Source organism: Protomyctophum bolini (genome assembly GCF_963924005.1).
Source record: "Protomyctophum bolini genome assembly, chromosome: 1".
Lineage (NCBI taxonomy): Eukaryota > Metazoa > Chordata > Actinopteri > Myctophiformes > Myctophidae > Protomyctophum > Protomyctophum bolini.
The window spans coordinates 51,149,318-51,175,404 of NC_137862.1; the positions used below are offsets into that span (position 1 = coordinate 51,149,318).

Here is a 26,087-nt window from a genome sequence, read left to right on the forward strand (position 1 = left end):
ATCAGATTCTAAAAATGTCAGTCGTTCTTCGATTTTTCAAAAATAGCAGACCTACAAGCTCGTAGCGCGCCACTCGGTGGCGCGCTATGAGCTTGTAGATCTGCTATTTTTCAATAGCTAAAGCATGACATGATGCTAACACCAAAATGGGTTCCCGTTCAGAATGGGTTAACTATTCTCTTTGTTCCCTCAGCCTCAGGTTGCGCTTAGCGTTATATTATTAGGCGTATTATATTATATTATATTATAATAGCAGTATGGGTTGGCGCCCCAGCCTGTGTCCTCCGTGAGGAGGAAGCCCAACAAACCTTGGTGAGGTCTGTGAGAGATTTCACGTGAATTGCACGCTGGGGTTCATGATTTGAACGCAACGTTTGTTCAAAACGGGCCAGTCCTGCAAACTTTGAAATCCAATGTTGGCCAATTAGGATGGAATATGACAGATACGGACAGAGTGCAAACCATTCTCTCTCCCCATGCCTTCGGCCTGGTGGAGACAATAAATATGTTTATTGATTCAAACTATACTTTGGTCTGACCGGTTTTACTGAAAAAACATGCAACATGACATTTCGTTTGCTCCTATATTGGATTAAAATTGCCTATGGCAATTCTCTGCCTGTATCAGGGGTTGACATTACGGCTTGTCCTGTTGTCCGGGACAAGTTAATACATCTTTCCAGAAAAGTGCAATAAAGAGAATATTCATCTAATATTCAAACATGTATTCACCAAAACCAACTTACAGTTAGTTGATTTAAAATGTATTTGTGTGCTCGTGCTCTGGACAAGTGCGTTTTGTGTCCAGACAAGTGAATGGGAAATGTACTTGTCCGAAGGACAAGTGCCTCAAAAACGTAATGTCAAGCCCTGCTGTATTACAGTATTCACCAAAAAGACACACTTCTACTTTGTATTCCCCATGTTGACATTAAATTAGGACATAACATTCAATTCATCAGTGATAATTATTTTACATTCAGGCAAGAGCATGGCAATTTTCTTCCCTGCTGTATGCTATCAATCTCTGCTTGCTATCCATTTGATTGCATCACGTTGACCTTGGCTTGGAAAGAGATGGATCTTATAAGCATTTCTGCAGGTAATGGGGATGATTGGCAGATCATTCGTTACACACATAACACAGTTAATTTGGAATGTCAGTGTCTCATTAAGGTGCAATGTAATGTGATATAATGAATGGTCTATTATATGGTCATAGTCTTTAACAAACAGAACTGATCTGGATTGTGTGTGTGTGTGTGTGTGTGTGTGTGTGTGTGTGTGTGTGTGTGTGTGTGTGTGTGTGTGTGTCCTTCGAGTATCTTGCAAACCCTCGGCATCACAACGCACGTCAAAATAACTCAAAATTGTACTTAACCCATTCTGGGCGGGAACCCCTATTGGTATCTTACCCCCTCAGGCCGGGCACCCATATTTGGGTTCTGTACAGTATTCAAAAATGTAATTTTTTTGATGCTGCTATATAAATATTTTAAGTTTTTCAGAAACCTTAGGTCAGGATTTAGAGGCGTTTTTAGAATCGGCCTTAGGCCTAAATGGGTTAACTACAGTGCTTAAGTAAATGTACTTAGTTAACTTACACCACTGGTGGTAAATGTACTGTAATTACATCAAAGAACGTACAGTACGAACCACAGACTGTAACCATTGACTCTCACTCTTAGAACTCCTTAACCCCCGCATGGCCAGCCTAATTAACAGTGGATTGTGCCTTCTATACCTGCACTATTCATATGTTTAATTTGTCATTTTAATGCCAATAGAAAGATCCGTGATATACACTGTGATAAATAGTAGCCTTTAATAGAGGCAGCAAGCTTGTCTATGCTTAGGGCGTGTATGAGCTTGGACTCAAGGACGACTCTTGATGGGTATGAATTGTATATGTTGTTGATACAGACATACAGGGTTGTTTATGAGTGAATGGTATCTGAAATAGTGACAGAAATATAAAATATGGGATATGAAGGAAAGCCAAAATGAATACAGTTGGGTGTTGGCCTGTAACTCAACAATAGAGGCCCTAGTGTATAGGTAACAGGCTAGTAATATAACTTTAGCACACTGAACCACATACTAAAAGAATTACAGGCATATGCAAGTCATGTTTCAAACCTTAGCAAAAACGATCTTTTGGACAGTATATGTATAGAAATTCCTCATGAACTAAGGGAATCAGGAAGCTAATATTAGCAACTTAGCATGGTAATTAACATAGCAAAAAAACATCTTTTGGACAGTATATGTATAGAAATTCTTTCCATCATAAATCTTTACAAATACATTTATATTGTAACCTACTTCCTCAAGAACACATTCTGTTGCTCCTGTTTGTCTGTATGCATGTGAGATGCACAGTACATATTTACACACAACTGGGGGCGCATTGCGAATGCAGTGAGCACTTACTATGAGACCTAGCAGCTCATGTCTGTGTGTCTGTGTGTCACGCTTTTGTGCCTATATATGGAGCTGCTTTGGGGACTCCTTATAGCTTTTGTGCCCATATATGGAGCTGCTTGGGGACTCCTTATATGGTTATGGCTGAGTCATGGTGACATGAGTGTGATGGTGTGGTCCAACTTGTGCCCATATAGTTAAAAACTTAACTTAAAAATAACTTAACTTAAATATGTACGAGCTGCGTTCGCTTCCTGTGTTTGCGTGTCTTACTGGTATTATACCCAGTCCTGATGGTGGCGGTAACTTCACCATTATGCCGATTTTGACCAATCGGAGCGAATCTGGCGATGTCATTTCCTGTTAACAGAACATCAACATCCGCTATCTTTCTGCACTGTGCTACACAGTCGGATGTTCGGGATGCTAAGCTATCATCGTTTATTTTAATAACTAAATTAAATTAAGCCCTAATCAAGCCCCAGATATCGCATTTTACGCAGCGATGCACATAAAGACCGCACGTGTGTGCGTGCGAGAGCATGCACGCGCTGATTTCGGCCGGTTTTAGGTAGATTACATCGGCCGTTAGCCAAACAAGCTAAAGTTTGCTACATTTTCCTACATTAAGCCCCCGATTACAGGGAATTAACCGATTACGGCAACGGTAATGAGGGATCTTTTTCCAATAGCCATAAGATTCAATATAACCGTAACAGAGACTGGTGGCATGGTTTTGTTACTGGATTCAAATCCATCATTTGAATGACTTGATCCATTTGGATGTCCTCGTCACATCTTGCGCTTTATTCTCTGATGCTAATCCATACAGGAACCAGGTCCCATGGCTTTCTGCAGGGTAACGGTGTATCGGCATGTGTATCTGCCCTTCATCCTGACAGTACCTCCGTGTGTAAAGGGCTGTTTGCCCGCGTAACGATTTGAATTGACTGAGTTTACAATTGAAATGTGTTTGCAAGGAGTGCACATGTACAGTGGCTTATACTGGCCCGGATAACTCGTCGTTCCCACAATCAGAACGTCCCCGTCTCATAAATCTTATTTCTAGCTGGAGATGCCATGTCTTTTCTCCTCTCTGTCCTATTGGTTTCTTGTCTCTTTGAAGTCTTAAGTATAAAGCAAACACTGGCTCAAAAGATATTATTTAAATAAATAAATAAGTGAGTCTGCATCATTAACCCATTCTGAACGGGAACCCATTTTGGTGTTAGCATCATGTTGTGCTTTAGCTATTGAAAAATAGCAGATCTACAAGCTCATAGCGCGCCACCGAGTGGCGCGCTACGAGCTTGTAGGTCTGCTATTTTTGAAAAATCGAAGAACGACTTGACATTTTTTTTTATCTGATCTCAGGTCAGAATGGGTTAATCAGACCAGTGTGTGTCGAGTGGAAACCTCGTATGAATCTGATCTCAGGTCAGAATGGGTTAACACATTTTGTTCTGGTCCAAGATCGATCGTCTGGCAAAGAATTGCACCCCCGACGTAATGACACATGGGTGGATTTTAAATTGAATGCAGATTGGGATGTGCTGCCGTCAGCTGGGATGAAGATTTTAACTCATTCTGACCTGAGATCAGATTCATACCAGGTTTCCACTGGACACACGCTGGTCTGATTAACCCATTCTGACCTGAGATCAGATTCTAAAAATGTCAGTCGTTCTTCGATTTGTCAAAAAATAGCAGACCTACAAGCTCGTAGCGCGCCACTCGGTGGCGCGCTATGAGCTTGTAGATCTGCTGTTGCTGAACACCAAAATGGGTTCCCGGTCAGAATGGGTTAAAAGAAAAAATCAATGTGGATAACAGGCTGAGTAAATACATAATGAAAGTTGATGTTTTCAAATCCAGTTGGAACAACTGCCCGAAACTGAGTGAGTGAGACAAGAAATGGACTGAGCATTATACACTCTACTCTAGCATATAGGTCTGGGACTCCTATGGAACTTTTTCCCCCAAAGAGGTTTAAATGTCTGAAAATGCCTATTGATATGCAGGGCGTTGCTGAAAATGAGCACCTGTGCTCAGCTACTTCCCTGGGTAAATAAATAATAAAATAAAATAAAAAGGAATCCAACATACAGTATTGTATATAGCAAAGATAATGTGTAAACAAACAATGTTAACGCAATTTTTTTACAGTGTTGTCGAAAATGACAGGTAAGGTAAGCTAAATTTTATTTATAAAGCGCCTTTCAAAACAAATGTCACACGGTGCTGTACAATAAATAAAATTAAATGAAACAAGAGCAACACATATAGATCAACAATAAAACGACAACACAATGACAGAGTAGTGATGCAATATATAAACATGCAGTACAGACATTAGTGTATTGCGAAACAAATGGGTTTTTAGCAGCTTTTTGACAGGTATCGACAGATTCTGCCCTCCTTAGGGAAAGGGCTAATTCGTTCCATAGGGTAGGGGCTACAACTGCAAAAGCTCTATCGCCTTTATATTAGCTCTTAGTCTTGTATTAGGAACTTTAAGAAGGTCCTTTACCTGAAGACCTCAGTGTTCTCACATTTGCTATGGGGGATAATAGTTCCGTTATATACATGGGAGACAGCCCATGGAGAGCTTTAAAAGTGATTAATACAAATTTAAAACAATTCTGCAGCAAGCACACAGGGGTGATATGAGACCTTCTAAAAGTGTTCGTTAAAAGTCTGGCAGCTGCATTCTGCACCAACTGGAGGCGGTGTATTGAAGAGCGACTGAGGGTAGTTAACAGAACTGTAAGCCTAAATGTACAGAGGATAAGATAGGTCTTTACACTTCAGAATGTCATGATGATCCTTTTATGTTATTGGAGAAAGTAAAAGATGAGTGTTATTATTATTATTTTTTTTCATTTGCTGCTTTCTTATTTTTATAGCCATTTTTGATAGGGGGTGCGGGGGAATACGGACAAGTGGTTTAATGTGTATTCTTTTAGTTTTTTTATTAGTCTTTATTATAGTCCTACCAGACCCCAGGAAATTACATCTGGCCTCAAAGGATCTACTGAATGTGAAGGGGGAGGGGACAAACTGATATATTGAGCCTATGGCACACAGTATCGCAGCCCCTCCCCTATCTAGTGTAGGACTATAGTAAATAAATAACAATAAAGATTCCGCCGTAAGATTTTGCAAGAAAAATACATATTTAGCCACTTGTTCGAATGCCCCCTCCCCCCTGTCAAAAATAGCAAAAAAGATCGTTCAAACAAACAAACAACAAATGGAAACAATTTAACACATCTTTTACTTTATCTGATAACAACCTAAAACATGAACCTTGGTTAAAAAAAACTAAAAGCAAAGTTTTCCTTGAAGGAGAACATTCTGAGATCTAGTTAAGTGCTTGTCCAATTAAGGCAAGCCTTAAAACTAATCTGTAAAAAAAAAAATGATTTAAGATGACCAGTTAATCACTTTAGAGAAGATAAAATATGTATAATACAAGAGCGTAATATGTGTTTTGTCTTCATTAAAAAAAAACTGCCAGCAAATCTCTGCACAATCTGGTGTGATGCAATATCGTGCCAACTGTTTGAGACGGAGAAAGGCATAGTTGTCGGGGCAAGATGATATAAAAGCCTGCTTAAGTCTCTCGAGGATGTTTAACCCATTCTGACCTGAGATCAGATTCACACGAGGTTTCCACCGGACACACACTGGTCTGATGAACCCATTCTGACCTGAGATCAGATTCTAAAAAATGTCAGTCGTTCTTCGATTTTTCAAAAATAGCAGACCTACAAGCTCGTAGCGCGCCACTCGGTGGCGCGCTATGAGCTTGTAGATCTGCTATTTTTCAATAGCTAAAGCATAACATAGTGCTAACACCAAAATGGGTTCCCGTTCAGAATGGGTTAAAGAATGCACAGTCTAATCTTACCCGGTTCCTAAGTTGGTAAAAAAGCATGTCCCCAATGTCTTTTTAATGCTATATGTTGCTCACGGTTTAAAACTGGATCAAGCCGGGATGTTGTAACTTGTTATAGGGCCGAGAGAGAACTGGATTTGTCTGAAAATGTGTGGAATTAAATGAACATGGCGCGTTGAACTGCGTGTTGATCTCTCTCTCTCCCTGCATGACATTATAGTCTGCATCTCACTGCTGCTTGAGCCCAGGCAAGGTCAGTCGGCGATAATTGCAGCATGTAATTGCAATTGCCTAAAAATTGCATAATTGAAAATGAGGCATTCATCTTGTAGTCGGAGCACCCCTCCGCCACACACACACACACACACACACACACACACACACACACACACACACACACACCCCCCTCCCTACACCTTTCCTCATGCTTTATCGTCATCTATCTTCCACAGGCTCTGACACTGTTTTCAGTCCAGGCCAAAAGCTATAGCTAATCGGTGTAATGATATTGGCTTTGCCTGTCATGCACTACGGCGTGACAGGCTGGTATATATATATATATACACGTCGTCCTCTGGTTTCTCAGAAGGTCGCACATGATGTGGCACATTTAGCCCCACCCCCCCTTGGAGTTTGGCTTGTCGCCGGTATATAGCCTTTTTTTTCCCGGAGGGCTGTGGTGTGTTTTCGTTTCCCATTTTTCAGTTCCGTCCGGTGCCAGGTTCTTTTCACAAACCCCCCTTAGCGATCCCTCCCCCCTCTCAGTAACACTGCCAGGTCCTTCACGGCACACCCCTCAGTGTTTTGTCCCCTGCACCTCCCCATGCAACCCCGTCATGACGGGGTGCAGTCAGTGTTCTGTCCCCTGCACCTCCCCATGCAACCCCCGTCATGACGTGGGGTGCAGTGAATCTTTTAGATGTGATATGAAAGATGACCTTCAAAGCTAGGGCTGCTGCCGTCCATCCCCTTTAACCACCCCCTCCACGTGTGTGTGTGTGTGTGTGTATACCACCTCTTGTTTTCTTCCGTTCCCACTTTCAGATTCAATTTTCATTTTCCTATGTGTCTGCTTGCCATGAGAGTTTATTGTTGTAATAATCCATGCCTGCCTACTGGGGGTCATATAGCTTGACACCCCCTCCCCCCCCTCCCCCCAGTGCACAATGCACTGCTGTCTGTCACATCCCTTGGTTCTTTATTCACAACAATGCACTCAGGGCCTTTTCTGAGCAGTAGAGTGTAGACACCTCTCGCGCACACACACACACACACACACACACACGCACGCAAGCACCCTGGCTGGCTGGCTGGCTCGCTGGCTGGCGCTTTGTTGATGTATTCTACCACTTGGTTGGTAAAGCGACTTTATTAAAGGCCGACTTAATCACGGCAATGAGGCACATTGCAAACAGCTGGTAACATCCATGATGGTCTAACCTTTATTCCCTGCATTGACGGCAGCCGTAACGACTGGTATGGCTTGGGGTGCATGCGTGCGCACACACACACACACACACACACACACACACACACACACACACACACACACACACACACTCTTACTATGGCCTATGATACACTTCGGACCCTTCAGCTCAGGATGAAGCATTTATTGCAAAGCTATTGCATTCAGGCTGGCGGTGTGACTCTGCTCCTGTCATACTACATATTTCATGTGCAAGCATTACACAGAATCTGACATCATAAACCCCCCCAGAGCCCCCCTGGTATAAGTTATGCATCAACATCTAGAAGTCTTCAAGGGCATATGTTAATACATACATTAACATACAATCCACAGACCATAGTAGTAGTACCCACAGAAACATTTTAATGCTGTCGCGACATGCTGTTTTCAAACATTGAAAGTCTGGTAAACGGTTGAGGCTTTTTCAGATGCAATTAAAGGTGTAGTGAAATGAAAAATAAAATTTGTCACACTTTTAGACCATATCCGTGGTCATCATATGGGCATACCTAACAATGGATGCCAATTTCTTTTTAGAAAATTCTCATTTGTGTGTTTTTATATCAAACGTCCATAATTTGATTTTAATTACTTTCCTTAGAACAAAAAACGTGCTGCGTGAGATACACATCGATAAAAGCCAATACAGATGAAGCTCACCCATTTGATTACCATTGCTGGGCGTCCGTCCAAACACAGCTGCTACTAATTACAGAAATCCCTCTGTTTTTAATCTCATTCAAGATGACATCCAGCCAGTGTATTACTCATTCATTAATTAATCATCACACTATTATGTATCTAGGTTGTGTACAGGTTAGGAAAAAAAAATCCCCTGGCTTTGCTGCCAATTCTGTCACTTTGTAAACAAACCACTGTGCACGAGACGGACCTATATGACCCATAGCCTGGAGGGATGCATCGCTCTGATTGGTTCAGAAACTAAGATCCTGCCGTCTGAGGCTGAAACTTCAAAATATAAAAAAAGCCATTTCACTACACCTTTAAAGAAGACCTGTTTGCCTGCGTGTTATTTTTTCTTTTAATCATCTGGGGACCCTCCAAAATAATGTCGAGAACCCCTGTTGTACATTTAAAGCAGAAGTAACATCAACAACAAACTAATATACATACATGAATAAATACATAACATTTTTAAAATGCTGGTTCCAGGGAGCTTTTTGCCCCAAGAATAATGGGACAGAATGGACAGCTCATTAGTCGTACGTTGACGTATGATTGATCATACCATAAGTGGACGCTTAAGAATCAACAAAGACTTGGTTTCATCTTCGGTTAGCAGCACAGATGTTTGAACAGCATGAGGACATGGTAATGAAGAGGTGTTTACGTGGCCTGAATCAGACATACGTTTTGCTAAACCATGCAGTCAGATCTGTATCATTCATCTAATTTGGCTCATAACTCGTTCGCTCTGCTGAAAAAAATGATTGAAGGTACAAGTGAAAGGTTTTATGGACAGAACATTATAGTTTAAATATAGCTTAAGTATTTCATTTACAGACATATACGTTTTGCTAACCTTGCAGTCAGATCTGTATCATTCATCTAATTTGGCTCATAACACGTTCGGCTCTGCTGAAAAATGATTGAAGGTACAAATTAAAGGTTTTATGGACAGAACATTATAGTTTAAATATAGCTTGAGTATTTCATTTAGTGTCATTGTTATGTTTATTTACTTTTTTTTTGCAGATTTTACTGGTATAAGAAGTAGCGTGGTTTGAGTGGATGGGAGAGCTCTTACAGTATGTGTACGTCCTTGTTGTCAAGTTGATCGTTAGTATTACGTTTGTTGACATGTCTTATCGTTTTGAATGTGTTGTCCCCGAGGACCCCCCTCGAAAACGAGATGAAGCATCTCAAGGGGCTCGTCCTATAACGACATTTCAAATAGTGGCGCGCTTGCCAGTGCGCTCATCTGCCTGCGACCCATTGCCTCTTGTCTCATGGAATTCATCATCACCAATAGCTCTGCACATGGTGGAGTTATTGGTGATTGCTATGCCTGTGGTGTTTAGGTAGTATTTCTGCAAAGCCATAGAGGCCATGGCACTGACGAAGATCCCATGGAAACTGAAACGTTTGCGAGTTTTAACCTCACTTTGAGCAGAGCATTTTGTGAGCATTCAAAACTGAACATTATATTACATTTTCTTAAGTCTCTTGTCTCAGGAGTCTTCCTTAACAATTTATTGCGGCGAGCAAGTCTTATTTTCTGTCGGTTTTCCGTTTGTTTTAGCGTAATATCCCTCTTAGTTGGTGAAAGATTGTCTCTTTCATTACATAGTGAAGCATCCGGAACTCTCTCTCCACCTTAAAGATCGCATAATGATCATGGCCCCCGCTTTCGTGTCCAGCACCCATAAAATGACATTCTGCTTTGCTCATTAACCCATTCTGAACGAGAACCCATTTTGGTGTTAGCATCATGTTATGCTTTAGCTATTGAAAAATAGCAGATCTACAAGCTCATAGCGCGCCACCGAGTGGCGCGCTACGAGCTTGTAGGTCTGCTATTTTTGAAAAATCGAAGAACGACTGACATTTTTAGAATCTGATCTCAGGTCAGAATGGGTTAATCAGACCAGTGTGTGTCCAGTGGAAACCTCGTATGAATCTGATCTCAGGTCAGAATGGGTTAAAGAAGCTAGTGAGACGGAAGGTATGCTTTTTCTTTCCCCCTTCACCTGCTTAGCAGCTCATCAGCACGGGCAAAACTATCATTAGGGTGGTAAGAGAAGAGGCCGGCCGTTCCACTGCAATGGAAGATTAGACAAACGACGAGTTCTGCAATGACGCCACACATAAACCCAGAGAGGCTCTCTTGTCTCTCTTTTCCCACAGTCCTTCCTCCGTTTTACAGTCCTTTGCTGTGTGAAAACCCTCTCTGTACACCGCACACGTTTTCACATCCTTTTTAATGCATGTCTTAGAACATGTATATTGACACGCACGAGATACTTGGAGTCATGACTTAGTCATGTGCCCCCCCCCCGTGAGAGAGGCAGCTGTAACACTTTAACCCATTCTGTACGGGAAACCGTTTTGGGTGTTAGCATCATGTTATGCTTTAGCTATTGAAAAATAGCAGATCTACAAGCTCATAGCGCGCCACCGAGTGGCGCGCTACGAGCTTGTAGGTCTGCTATTTCTTTGAAAAATCGAAGAACGACTGACTTTTTTTAGAATCTGATCTCAGGTCAGAATGGGTTCATCAGACCAGTGTGTGTCCAGTGGAAACCTCGTATGAATCTGATCTCAGGTCAGAATGGGTTAATTTCCTGTGAAGGGCAGCGGTTTGCTGCTGGTGCTCAGCCGAGCAGCAAGCCTTCATTACTTCATTACCTGCTCATTGATGCCCGCGCTAAGAGTCCTCATGATGTAGGAGGAATGATAATGAGTCTGAATTGGGTTACTAACCCAACATGATGTTGTCTGTAACCTTGGTAACCAGGCCCCCCTTGTCCTTGGGAAAAGCTATCTGTTCACGGGTTACGGCTGACGCCATCTTGGGGCTAAGTAAATATCTTGTTTGTGTGGCGAGGCTTCGTACACACACACACACACACACACACATCAGACGAACATGCTCTGTGCTGTCCATGTTTCATGGCCGTCTCAATGCTTTTCCAATGGCAGTCACGTGGTTTGACCAAACAGTTGTGTGTGTGTGTGTGATCGGGGCAGGGGGGGGGGGCAATCAAACACAAGTGTTTGGTCAAACCACGTGACTTCCATTGGAAAAGCATTGAGCCACCTCCATGAAACATGGACAGCACAGAGCATGTTCGTCTGATGTGTGTGTACGAAGCCATATAGGACCTTTTTGAAACTAGCTACTCGCCACTCGCCCTACACACTTCCACTTGGTTTGAGCATAGATATATAAATAATAGAGATGGCACTGGGATTCCCCTCCCATCCAGTGCCGTCTCTATGATGTATATATCTATGCTCAAACCAAGTGGAAGTGTGTAGGGCGAGTGGCAAGGAGCTAGTTTCAGAAAGGGGGTCATAGGGTGGACTATTGTCACGGCTGCACATTGCCAGTGAGCACAGTGCAAGTGCACGGGGGGAAACAAATTACACGGCCTCGAGACATCCAATCAATGCGATGGAGGCTATCCCGCCGAACATCAATGGGAGGGCTGCAGTTCCAACACAGCAGCTGCATCTCCTGGTAATTATACTCCCCGTGTTTCTGTACGGGTCTAATGAAGTAAAACTTTTAAATGTCAGGGAACGAACGGGTGGATTTCAAATTCTGTTCTGCAATGCAATTGATTTTGTGTTTAACCCATTTTGGACTGAGGTCGATTAAAAAAGAAAAAAGGGCTTCTTAAATATAATAATGTTTCTATGTCGGTGGTGCTCAACGTTTTGCATGTCAAGGACCCCCAGAATTATCGGTATTTGGCCGAGGACCCCCCCCCCCCCCCCCCATCTGAATATATGTTGTTCCAGGGATGCCCCCAGCAGCAAAGATTTGAGTTAAAAATGCTCTGAAATAATACAAACATTTGTCACATTTTCACGATTAAAAAAAAATAAATAGCAGATCTCCAAGCTCGTATAGCACGGCACTCTGTGCCTCGAGTGCCGCGCTATGAGCTTGTATAGATCTGCTAATTTCCCAACATAATGCCCCAAAACACCAAAAGGGCATCACGGCCAGAATGGATTAATGCTCCGCACGCGCAGCTGGGCTATAGGTATATCAGCAGACACAAGCCCCTCCCCCTGCTCAGAGGGCTTATCGATGATGTGCCAGAGGAACACCTGTTTGACTGAAGCAACACTTAACTCTCATTATCATCCCTATCTGCCTGCATGTACAAGTACACAACCAATCCCCCCTGAATGATCTTGGGGTGCGATTCAGGCGGGCTGTGGAAAATCAAGATGTAACCGAATCCTGTCTTAATCGGCTTAGACGTAAAACCACCCCCCCCCCTGCCATTCCTCGTCCGGGGGCCCCGCACTCACACATTTGCTAGCGGTGCAACGTACACTCAATTAATTTCCTTTGGGAGGCACGTGGTTTTTCAAACGGCCCGCCCCTCCTCTACCCTACAACCCCCCCCCCCCCATGGCACGTTGGAAACCATGTCACTTGTCTTCCATAGGAAATGGATGGAAATGGCTGTGTCCCCCCCCCTCCCGTCTTCCCCAGCGTATCCGACACATTGCTGTGATAGTCTGGCGAGAGAGAGAGAGAGAGAGAAGAGAGAATGCCTTCATTTTGATGCCGTTTTTTCTGTGCAGTAGATAAGAAAAAAAACACCCATTAGACAAGAATGGTGTCGGCCTCCTCAGCGCGGTAAGTTAGCCACCCTGGCCCATGGCGGCACTGGCGGCGGTGCATGGAGGCTGTGCAGAGCAGCAGCAGCATGTTGCAGTGTTTGACATTGTTTTAAAGGTGTGTTAGTCCTCCTTTTATGGCCTGCTTGTGTCCCGGGGGTTTTCCGCCGTGTTGTTGCCACACTTGATGGAGTGTGTCATTAAGCACATCCTTCCCAGAACCCTGCTCACCATGGGGCTTTTTGCCCAACCCCGTGCGAACCTATAGCAGCCCCAGTCTGGGCCCCTGACGAGGGGAAGAGAGAGATGAGGCCCCGTGGAGCTCCCCGTAGTGAAGGGACCCCAGGGGACGCACGCACACACACACACACACACACACACACACGCATGCATGGGCACACATACACACACTAGCAGCCTCTCCATCTTGCCTGTATTCCCAGCTTGCCTATGTATGTGCAGCTACAGTGCTATCGCCTTATCAGTGAAAAGGACAGGATCTTCTATCAGCATAGGTAAGGTCATTGTTGAGGTGAAGTAATTAAAGATATCTCTGAGAGGGAGGAAGCCGCACCAGGGGCTCCTGCGGGAATCGGTTGACAAAACCGATCTACATCTTACATGCTATATATATAGGCAAAGACCAAACCCACATCTACCGTACAGGAATTTGGGTCATTTTATCCATTAATACATGTGATACATCTGCCATCTTTAATGGGATGTGATCCACTTTCGTGGAGGATTCTCTTCTGGTCACATTCAGTGGAAATGCTCCATTTTTATTTTTCTACTTTTGGGTTCACTTGAGGGAAATTGGAAATTGGTCACCATTTGGCAAAACTTGGGCGTTTTGCTCATATTTTGCCAATTAGTATTAATATATTAACCCTATCATCCCCACGGACCAATTTTTATGGGCTGCAAATAAAACATATATATTATATATATATTTTTTTTAAGGTTTTAACCCCCCAAAAATCACAACCTTTCATCAATTTACACCATATATGTCAAACTCAAGGCCCGGGGGCCAAATCAGGCCCGTGAATGAATTATCTTTGGCCCGCGGGATGATATTTAATTAGTATTAGAACTGGCCCTCTGGTATATTGCACGGACCACCATAATACTAACTAACAGGAAACTATTTTCAGTTTGAAATGCATTTACTTTTTTTGCTATTTGCCTGGGACGTCCGTGTGTTGAAACACAGTCTGGCCCTTGACTTCTACCAATTTCTTTATTTTGGCCCACCGTGTATTTGAGTTTGACATCCCTGATTTACACAATGAGTGCCACCTGGTGGACAAAATTGGTAGCACTTGGGTCCACCGGATAAGAGTCTGTTTTAGTATGACGCATGTCCGATTTGTGGCCATCTTGGATGCTAATAGCATTAGCACCAATGCTAGCGAGCCAAGGCCCCATCTTTGCTCCAGAAAAACGGCAATATTCTTATCGCGATCACCGGAAAATCAGACATGACCTCCGAACATCGCCGATCTGATCAAAACCACGGACAGCGCTGCATGTATTTTCAGAGAAATGAACGTGGAAAGGCAGAAGATAATGGAGTCGGTCGCGTAGACGCAGTGCAAGCGAGGCCCCATAGCAACCGTGCCTAGCAACCGGAGCGATTCCAGAAATGGACAATAGTGAGGCATTCTTCTTATATATCGATACAAAATGTCTTCTAAATTCTGGCAGTTTTTTCTGAAATGCCTCATGTTTCTGTATCAGTGGTTCTCCATATTTCGTGTCGAGAAATTCCACAGAAGGGAGTTTCAATCTCAAGAGGGGGGAGCACTGTATTGTCTGGTTGAGTCATTATTATTAGGAACGTATTAGTAGACAATGGACTGGTTTAGAAACAGTGGGATGTATTGTACAGTATACAAAAGCACGAATCTTAGCCCACATCCCCACCAAACACAACAGATTGATTCTAAGTCAGGGTGGTGGTCCCTCGTTCACAATCGGTTGTCCATCAAATGTGTTAAAATACAATTACAATCAATTACACTTCCATTAAAAAATTAAAAACACATTTTAGAGGTAGTGAAAATAGCAACGCAGCTTGAAGCAACGCGTTGTGAGCAGTGTTGTTTTCGTCGACTAATACTGTGACAAAGAATGTTCGTCGACTACCTTTTTTCACTGACTAACTACATACAAACTAAGCCATGACTAAGACTTTGACTAAATATACTGTTGATTTTGTCAACAAATAAAAACTAAACTAAAATGTTAGGAAGGGACTCACTATAGTGGACAAGAGATCCAGTATAAGTCAATTTACAATTGGTTGCATGCTGAAAATAGCAGATCTACAAGCTCACAACTGAGCTTGTATAGATCGGCTATTTTCAGCGAGTGTAAAAACAGCCATTACGACGGCATCAAGCCCCACCAAAATACTTTATTTTTTAAATATATTTTTTTATCCCACGATTTTGTAACCCATTTTTCACCCCTGTGTCAATCATTCTAATGTGATCCTGGGCTCTACACACCCTCCGCCAACCTAGTCCCCATATATGGGGGACAAGGGGAGAGCAACGGACTTGAACTCATGCTTCCTTCATGCTCCTTTACAGCAAAATACATTTTAGTCGACTAAAATCTTATGATATTTAGTCGACTAAAACTAGACTAACACTAAAGCATTCCGGGTGACTAAAATGTGACGAAACCTATTGAAGACTAGTGTTAGTCTAGTTTTAGTCGACTAAATCAACTGTAGATTTAGTCGACTAAAATCTTATGATATTTAGTCGACTAAAACTAGACTAACACTAAAGCATTCCGGGTGACTAAAATGTGACGAAACCTATTGAAGAGACTATACGACTAAAACTAAAATATAAATTTGCTGCCATAAACAACACTGAAGGCTGTGAGCTTGTTTGGGTCCTCGGCAAATGTCTACTTTCTATTTTGGGTCTTGAGCTAAAGCGATTTTGGAACCACCGCTATAGTGGTATTCCGGGACTAAATGTCCCATTCATTTCATCCATAGAGAATCCAATGTAGAGACTTATCCAATTACATGGTACACGTAAGCTAAATGTGCCCTATTCTTTAGACGATCCTTATTTTCCTTTTCCTCCCAATGCCATTATGCCATAATTGCCATTATGTCAATTTCCGGAATCCCCATGTGTTCTGTATTCTCCTAGTTTCTCCACTCCACTAAACAAACAGGTGCCCCCTGACCAACCTGTAGGAATCAACTATAGTCTCCACAGTGGGCAGGAACTTTACGCCTGTATTACCTGGGTGTCTCTCTCTCTGTTAAATGAACACTGACGGTTTTACCGTCTGGCCACGGGCCTTCTAACTCCTGCATGATATCTTTTTAAACCAGCATTGTTGGCAGCATAGCCTCAGTTTGAGCTGTGTGATTCATCCTCTGTAGCAGTGTGTGGGAGATTGACAGATGCCCTTTTGACAAGTACAGGAAATGGAGTGCTGCCAGCGGCATCAAAGTCTCGCTGTATGGAGTTAGTCGATGGGAGTGAAGAGAACAGCCTTGTTAAACACGCAGCGAAGCTTCTTCACTCACACAGCTGGAACCCACTCAAAAAATGTCTTGTATTTACATTTGCAAAATCCCGCAGAGATAACCTACATAATTGGAAATGTGTTAACTAGGGCATTTCAAGGCAGTATTTTTAAATGTAGTTAAAGTTTTGGGCCTGCGTGTTCAGTATGTCATTAACAGCTTTGCTGACTTAACCCGCTTTCCACGCTATTTAATCCATGTTTCTGCCCTGCGTAATACGCTAAACCTGCTATTTGTTTAATGTGTTTAATTCGCCGTTTTTTCTAATAATTAAAAATAAATAGCGGATTTGTCGCGGACCTGGTGACAAGGCCGTCGCGTTATGATGATGAAACCAGAAATCGACCCGTGCTCTGGGCTGCAAGGGCTTCTGGGAAAATTAGTTCAATTCAAGTGAACGGTAGTTTCAACTGGACTCCATCAGCTCTCACAGCCTGTTGTTCCGGATTGCGACGGTGGAAGAATTTTCTGTTTCGACAACAAGCCATGGAACTATTTTCAGGGTGATTTTCATGGATCAAAGGTGCAAATACTTAGGTGTTTATGTAAAGGTAATTAAACGATCTCGGGCAGCCTCGGAATATGTCACCTTTTAATCTGAAGCCATAAAGGCGTTAAAAAGATGCCACATGCTGCCCTGCACAAAAGAATGCTGTAAAAAGTCACACTTTATATTTCAAATTGACACTTAGGATTCTGAAAACATGAGTTTTAATTAACGGATAGTAAAGTTGAGCTTGTAGATCTGCTAATAATTCTAGCATTGCCCCTACCTGCTTGAGATTGGCAGAATTCAGGAAGGGGCCGCCCCTTCCTACCCCTTGGTCTGAGTTTGTTGTATCCCAAACCCTAACCCTAACATCAGTCTTAACCGACCTCGTAGGTCGCTAACCCGAACCTCAGTCTTAACCGGCCACGTAGGTCGCTAACCGTAACGTCAGTCTTAACCGTCCACGTATGTCACTAACCCTAACCTCAGTCTTAACCGGCCACGTAGGTCACTAACCCTAACCTCAGTCTTAACCGGCCACGTATGTCACTAACCCTAACCTCAGTCTTAACCGTCCACATAGGTCACTAACCCTAACCTCAGTCTTAACCGGCCACATAGGTCACTAACCGAAACGTCAGTCTTAACCGGCCATGTAGGTCACTAACCGTAACGTCAGTCTTAACCGTCCACATAGGTCACTAACCCTAACCTCAGTTTTAACCGTCCATGTAGGTCACTAATCGTAACGTCAGTCTTAACCGGCCACGTATGTCACTAACCCTAACCTCAGTTTTAACCGTCCATGTAGGTCACTAACCCTAACCTCAGTTTTAACCGACCACGTATGTCGCTAACCCTAACCTCAGTCTTAACCGGCCACGTAGGTCGGACTAAGGGGCATTCCCCAAAAGATCGGGTATAAACATGTCTGTGTAAAACTCATACGGAGATCGTTACCCTACTGTGATCTCTGCAGTTGTTCATACTTTGTAGGTTACAATTTTTGCTTTCTTACTCTGTCGGTTTACTGGTTTAGAAAGTAATACCACAGCATGGATGCGCCGTTGTCTCGTCTTGGGCTGACTGATTGAAAGGCCCTCATGTCTGTAATTTAGAGAGCCTATCCTATCCTCATGTTGGCTGGTCTTGACTCATGTTTTTTTGTTTTTTTACTTCACCTCTCTGCCAAGGAAACATTGGGAAATTGGCAGTGGTCTGTCTTTCTTCTTCTTTTTTTCTTTCTTTTTACAGATGGCAGGCAGACAGACATTTTTCGAGCAAATAATCAAGGCTGTGATTGAGACTGTGCCTTCAAGGGAACTTTTTAGAGATGAACAAATCTGGTGGGCAGCTGCAGTCAATGTCATTTAAGATGTGATATGTTTGTGGGTGGGTGGGTGTGTTTGTGTGTGTGTGTGTCTGTGTCGAGGTGTGTTCTGGTGTGTGGTGGAAAAATCACACCCGTGTGAACTGAGTGGTGCAACTCCCCACACCTCTCTCTCTCTCTCTCTCTCTCTCTCTCTCTCTCTCTCTCTCTCTCTCTCTCATATTAGCAGGCAACAGTGCAGCACTATCCCTCCCTCTGTTTCTGGCACAGCGCCCCTAGTGGTACTCAGTCATATACTGGTGCTCATTAACCAACACATAGGCACATAGGTGAACACGGACATTGCTGTTCCTTGGAGTGGTTGCACCACTCAAAAAATATGAAATACGAAAATATAGATTTTTATTATTGACGATTCAGAATCGATTCACAATTTCCAAAACGCATTTATTGTCTTTGCTGGTGAATGATACAGGAGTTCTTATCATAATTACTAGGGGTGTAACGATACATTTTAACAGAAATATGATACGTATCACGATTCATGGTTGACGATACGATCCGATCCGATTCAATGATTTGAAATCGAACTACTTAAAATACACTGAAAACTAAGTAATTAAACCCCTCTTTTTCTTTTTTCTTACAAAAATTGCTAAATACCACGCACAAAAATGTAGTATTGATACAATCGATCATTTGCATAGCAAAACGATTCGATACCGATTATTTGCAGTGCACAACGACACGATATACATAGTGTATGTTGCTGTTTTCATTTCGATATACTTTGGTTCTTGAAATTAAAATAACATTTTTTGATGCAGTTACTATATTGTTACACCCCTAACAATTACAGTAAATTTCCACACGTAACTTGGATTTTGTCCCGTTTAATTAAGTAAAAACAGTTTAGCTCTTTATCCGGCTTTTTGGACACGACGTGCAGAACAGGGTGGTTTGGTCACAGCTATATAGCCTGCAGTTGGCAAAGATGCAGCAGCAAGATGAAATGTACTTATAGGTCCATCCAGCACAGTCGGTGGAAGAGAGCTTATAAGACCGGCAGCTTACTAATGTGGGCTGTCAACGAAATGGGTTTTATGTAGCAAGATGGTGGATTCATACCGCCGCCTCCATAGTGCGCCCCTGACAGCCGTTCTACATCTCCTGTTGGGTCCATGGTCCTTTCAATCAGTCAGTGGCACTTCTTCCCTGCTTCCAGCCTCACTGCTGGAAAGACTGATAACCCCGCACGCACACACACACACACACACACACACACACACACACACACACACACACACACACACACACACACACACACACACACACACAGCTAAAGGTTAACAGGAGAGCAATGAAAGTAGTACTGCCCTATTTTACAGGTTATGGATGAAGTAATGGGACTAGCTCATCTGCCTGTCTCTATATCATACAATTACTCCCTATACCAGTCTTCTTCTTATCGTGTCCACAATACAGTTAGTTACAATACACGCTAGACGTGGTTCAGCCACAGCTGAACACATTGCTGTCCCTTTTCGTTGAACTCTGCCAAGTCCGTTGCTGTGCAGGGATGTTCCAGCAGGGGGCATGTGAGGAGGTGTTGCATGGTCTGCGGCTCAGTGCCACAGTCACACACAATGTCCTCGTCGTCAGAAAAACCCCATTTTACGATTTACTATACCAGTAAGACGCCTAAAGGGTGAGGTCGCGTGCACTCGCCATATATGGAGCGTATCCTGAGTGTATACAGAGTGCGATGAGGACAGATCAACATATGGAATGTCAGAACAGGTCAGCTCCGTTATATGGAGATCTTAAGGGTGGCAAGCGGGGGCAGTGTCAGGGGCAGTGCCTGTCGAGAACTGTAGTCTTCGCCGGCTGCCGGGCGCGGGTTGCACAAATAACTTTGGGGCAGGCCCGTCTAGCGTTTAAATGGACATGTATCAGTCAAAAGGGAGACATCGAAGAGGAAGGATGGATGGGGAAGCGTCAATATTATGTGACCATTTTTTTTATTTTTATGAGTTTACAGCACAGGCAGACTCTTCACATACTACTAGACTCAACTAGAGCATGTCTGAAATAAGTGTAAATATGAAATAAATGCTTAAACATGTAGCTAGGTGTAATGTTGACCACAGACGTGAACCTTTCAAGCCTGTTTTCTCAACTCGTTGTTTTCTGCAAGACCTTACTCTATAAGCCATATCTCCAAAACTGGTGGGCCAAACTGAACAACCAATATGTCAATTTGAAAAAGCTATGATTCCCTGCTTTCATATGACACGAAAATTCAAAAAAAATCCAATGGCAGTCCCTCAGTCAAATTGAGTCACATATGGAGGTTCTGACATTCCATGTTGATCCTTACAATGTGTGACCATATATGGCGACATTCCCGTATATGCAGGGCTTAATATCCCTGATGATGTCATAGTCATAGACCTAGGCGCAATATATTTGGGCTTTCCCCATGTATGGGGATAATGTCATAGTGATGTCACGAGACCTGTGCGACCTCCGGTCGCAATACATTGAAATATGAGCTAATATATTACCAAATAGTATCCCGTGCTGTTGCCTGTTAATATGCAAAATCGATTCGGACCCCGGGCGCTTATAAGGAACCAGGCCGTTATTTGCAGTAGACTGTTATTTCTTTTTGTACCGGCCAGCACAGGGCCATTATTTGGTTACAGTTACTGTCAAGCATGTTTTTAAGTGCAAATTTAAAAGGTATATGACATAACATACATAGCAGGACAAAGTATTTTGTGTTTTTGATTTAATATTGAGAATAGGTGATTTTATAGGCATGCTCCTGCAGCTGCTGCTTAATTGATTTGACCCAGATTCCAATATACATTTTAAAAGGCTGTCATATAGCCTACTCTTTATACTTTCTTTCCAAAGGTTCTTTCAAGGTTTGGCCATATAGATACGTTTTGTAATGAATACATTTTCAACTATTTGAATATCAGTCAAATTAACCGCTGGGAAAATCCCCTAATTGAGAGAGCGTAGGCCTAACAAGCGCGCCACCGCTCAGTGCATGGAATATAGGCTGCATAGCTAACAGGGCTTGGGCGTTACCTACATACCATCTCCATATCGTTTGATAAAGGCATTAGGTTTAGGCATATAAAAAACACGAGTCATACACCCAATGGAAATATACACTTCATGGAGTATAGACCACTTGGAATTATAACAATCAACTTTTTGCTGGCAGTGTTTTACCTATACTTGTGAGGACCTATACTTGTGAGGCGCCCACCGTGCACCAAACATGGAAGCTCTGCAAGCTCAGTAGCTCACAACGCGCTGTCGATGCAACACTTGGAGCTTGTAGATTACACGCATGACAATAAAGATATCACAGAATATATACCACTTTGAATTAAAACAATTGGTTGTGCAGTAGTATATGGCACTTATGAAACTATAGCCTAGATTTATTTTGGGGATGTGGAGGACTTTGTTGTTGATGCGCTATTGTGAGGCCATGGGTGAGTGGCGTGCGGAGATCTGCAAACTGCACACTGTATATAATATAAATGTCTGACTAAGTTTGCAAATAACGGCCGAGAGCGGTTATTATGCAAAATGGTGTCAGGACCTGGGCCGTTATTGGGTAGTGGGCGGCTATTTGACTAAGGGCTGTTATTTGGAAATATATGGTATATGCAACATGCTGCTTCTGTTTGGAAATTAATATTGGAAATTACACAGTAAAATCCACTGTGCTAATTTAACTCTCAGATGGTACGAATGTAGCTGAATGTTTGTACAATCTCAGAGTAAAAACAATGCATTAATTAGCACTTTTCATACTCTACTGTTCATCGGGGCGGAGAAGCCAGCTAAGAAATGTTTGCTTGTTTCTAACCTATAATGTTTTCAGATACACATTCGACGTGCTTATTAAGTTTAATTATGAGCTCTGTAAGTGTAATCAGGTTTGTTTGAGTTAACGGGTGAACGAACTCAAGAATAATTTATATTCATGAAAGTGTATATCTATGTCATTACTCAGCACATTTTCATTCAAAGGAAGTCATTCAAATGGGCTTTTTTAAGTACTTTGGATATACCGGTATTTAAAAAAAAAAATCCCTTCTTTTGGCACCTACAGTTCGGTATATTATGCCTATGTATTTGGAGGGACAGCGGTGGCTTTAAGCATTAGAGGAGCGCCCTTGTTACCAAAAGGTTCCCGGTTCGATTCCCCGGACAGGCAGGAACAATCTGGGTCGGGAAGTGATTGGTCATCACTCACCCCAACACCGCTGAAGTGCCCTTGAGCAAGGCACTGAACCCCCAACTGCTCCAGTGGAGCTGCTTAGTGCCCAACGGTATAAGACTGTGGTTGTACTGGTCAGCTCCCAGGTTTTAATGTGTGTGTGTCTGTGTGTTTCTATGTGCAGGGCGTTGCTGAAAATGAGTACTTATGCTCAGATACTATACCCTGGGCAAATACAGTATATAAGAATTCCCATATTATGACCATGGATATGCTCTAAAAGTGTGAAAAACATATGCAGAGATATTTCTAAGAGATTTGGTGTAGACTATAGAGGTACTGTAAGCAGACCTGTAGTCTCTAGAGTCTTGGGAGGACCCCCAGTCCTCTAACACTGTGCAAAAAGAGTTATTATTAGGGCAATTATTGGCACCGTAAACCTCAAGTTTAGCGGGCATATACAGTTAATATACGGTAATATACAGGTGTGATGGTACAATTCGGGAGTTTACGGGAGTTTGTTGGAACGTTTAACGGGGGTTTCCTGTAATATACACATCCGTATTCCAAGCTTTTTTTTTTGCAGTGTACAGTAAGTATATCTAGGGTTTAAGTGGTTGTATGCCTAAACGCATTCCTTGCACGGAAGGACCTCGGACGTGAAAGGAAAGCGTATACGGAGTACGAGCGGTATAATGCGTGTCAGTATAGAACATGGCCCCTGTCACAGTCAGTCACGCGTGTTCGCCGTGACCGGTGTCTGTCTGTAATTGGCTGTTGACAGCAGCCGCGACACATGCCGTCAGGCCGCATAAATGTGCTCGGCAGAACATTATCATTCTGATTAACCCATTCTGACCTGAGATCAGATTCATACGAGGTTTCCACTGGACACACACTGGTCTGATTAACCCATTCTGACCTGAGATCAGATTCTAAAAATGTCAGTCGTTCTTTCGATTTTTCAAAAATAGCAGACCTACAAGCTCGTAGCGCGCCACTCGGTGGCGCGCTATGAGCTTGTAGATCTGCTATTTTTCAATAGCTAAAGCATAACATGATGCTAACACCAAAATGGGTTCCCGGTCTGAATGGGTTAAGGTTGATGTTGCCTCCGCCACTACACTGCCAATATGCTCCGATGAGTCTGGAGTTATGTGCGAGGAGAGGGAGAGATATTATTATATAGGCCATGGGAGGTGTGAGGAGAAGGAAGGGGAGAGGGAGGGGATCGGGTGGAAGATGGAATTGTCTCTTGAGAATAACGTAAAATGGAGTTAAATGATGATCTTTGCATTTTCTCTTTCTCTCACACATTGGGACATGAAAGGAGGGGGCGGGGGGATGCATACGTCCCACCCAGTTGCATCAGGACCATACACATAGCAAGGGAGCCCAAAAGGTAGATCGCGATCTACCAGTAGATCACAAAGGGTAGATCACATGACATGGCCCTATAAAACACATATAATGTAAAAAGAAAATGTAAAAATATATAATTTGGCATCTGACACTTGAATTAAGGTGACTTGATTGATTGACATAAAACAAAAATTTGCCCACAACAAATTACTTTGCTTAAAAGAGTGTTGAGCACAAAGATCAGTAGTATTAGAAAGTTACATACCGTACAAAAACAAAAACTATTTCCATCCCCCCCCCCCCTATATTTCTCATCCTAAGTGCGTTTGTCATGTTCTTTAAACTAATTTCAGCAATGAGATCATTGCTGAAATTGTCCACACACACACACACACACACACACAGGCGCCTTGATAATAGCAAAAGGCTGTTTGTGCATGTGTCAGGAGACAGGCGCTTAATCCAGCCTTGCAGCCCAACTCCAGATATCAATAACGTGTTGGAGAGCCGTGGGCAGGGACTGACTGTCATGCTTGAGAGAAGAGCTGCATCCTCTCCACATCCTAGCCTCACTAGAGAGAGAGAGCAAGACACATGGACATGTTCTGTGCACGTCTCTTTGACCGTTTTCTGCAGGATTATTTCTATAGTATTAAAACCCATTCTGACCTGAGATCAGATTCATTACGAGGTTTCCACTGGGGACACACGCTGGTCTGATTAACCCATTCTGACCTGAGATCAGATTCTAAAAATGTCAAGTCGTTCTTCGATTTTTCAAAAATAGCAGACCTACAAGCTCGTAGCGCGCCACTCGGTGGCGCGCTATGAGCTTGTAGATCTGCTATTTTTCAATAGCTAAAGCATAACATGATGCTAACACAAAAATGGGTTCCCGTTCAGAATGGGTTAAAACCCCGATCTATATATTGCACATTGCCAAGGTTTTTCCGCTTTCAACCCTTATTTTGAAGATGGTGCAGTAATTAGTTTAGACTAGTCATTGGTTGGACCAGTCATTAGTCCTATACAACTACAACCTATATCTCAAACCCTCACCCTAAACCTAACCTCCCACGGGGGCAGCACACGTAAACCTATAACCTTAACCCATGTCTAACCAATGACTAGTCTAAACTAGTCATTGTGAGGACGCTGGCGTCGACTGTTCGCCGCTTCACCTCCCAATGTATGAATGAATGAACCATTGTAAAGCGCTTTGAGCACTTGGAAAAGCACTATAAAGATGCAATTCATTATTATTATTAAACTAAGTATGCGCCTCGAGTCAAATATCCGTAACCGGATGTTAGGATGACATAATGCTGTGTGTGGTGTCTTGACCGGTTGTTGTTCTCTCGCTCTGTGCAGAAAAAAAACCCGACCGCGGGTATCACAGCGCCTGCGGTCGGCCGCTTTCACCAGAAACGACATTCATTGCGCCGATTTGGGCCATCGAAAGCAGCACATAGAGTGTGGATGCGCGCACATCTTCAAAATGGCTACCGTCACACTTTGCACTGGGACGCTAACGAGAGACAGCTATCGATGCGATCCGATCAAAGCATCGATTCAATAATATAAAGCCTAGAAAACGTAGCCTACGCTGTTGGCGGGTTGCCAGACTAAAGTTAATCTTACGCTTTCTACGCTTCTGGCGGGCTCCGTGTTAAAACGTATTGGGGGGTAATGAGGAATATGGGATTCCATAATTATACAATATTCTATGTTCTTGTGTTCTTCTGCCTTGTGCAATTTACATAGGTTATACATAGGCTATTTCTGTTGATCAGAACCTACGTGGGTGTGGCCTTCTCAGAGTGAGAAGGAGCCGAATTCCGGTGGCTATTTGGCATGACAAAAGAGTTTGTTGACATGAAGAAAACAGACTGGTTGATTAAAGACTTTGGTTTTACATAATTGGTTTTGCAATAAATGTCGACACCCTACACCAATGTAAAAAT

At 42.8% G+C, this 26,087-nt stretch overlaps 1 protein-coding gene across 1 annotated transcript in view; it reads left to right on the forward strand.

Annotated features, from left to right (window-relative positions):
- The window catches only part of LOC308312882 (protein kinase C-binding protein NELL1-like), a gene marked incomplete at both ends in the record, with an annotated part of 297,622 nt that overhangs the window by 48,457 nt on the left and 223,078 nt on the right, over window positions 1–26,087 (forward strand). The window lies entirely within an intron of this gene.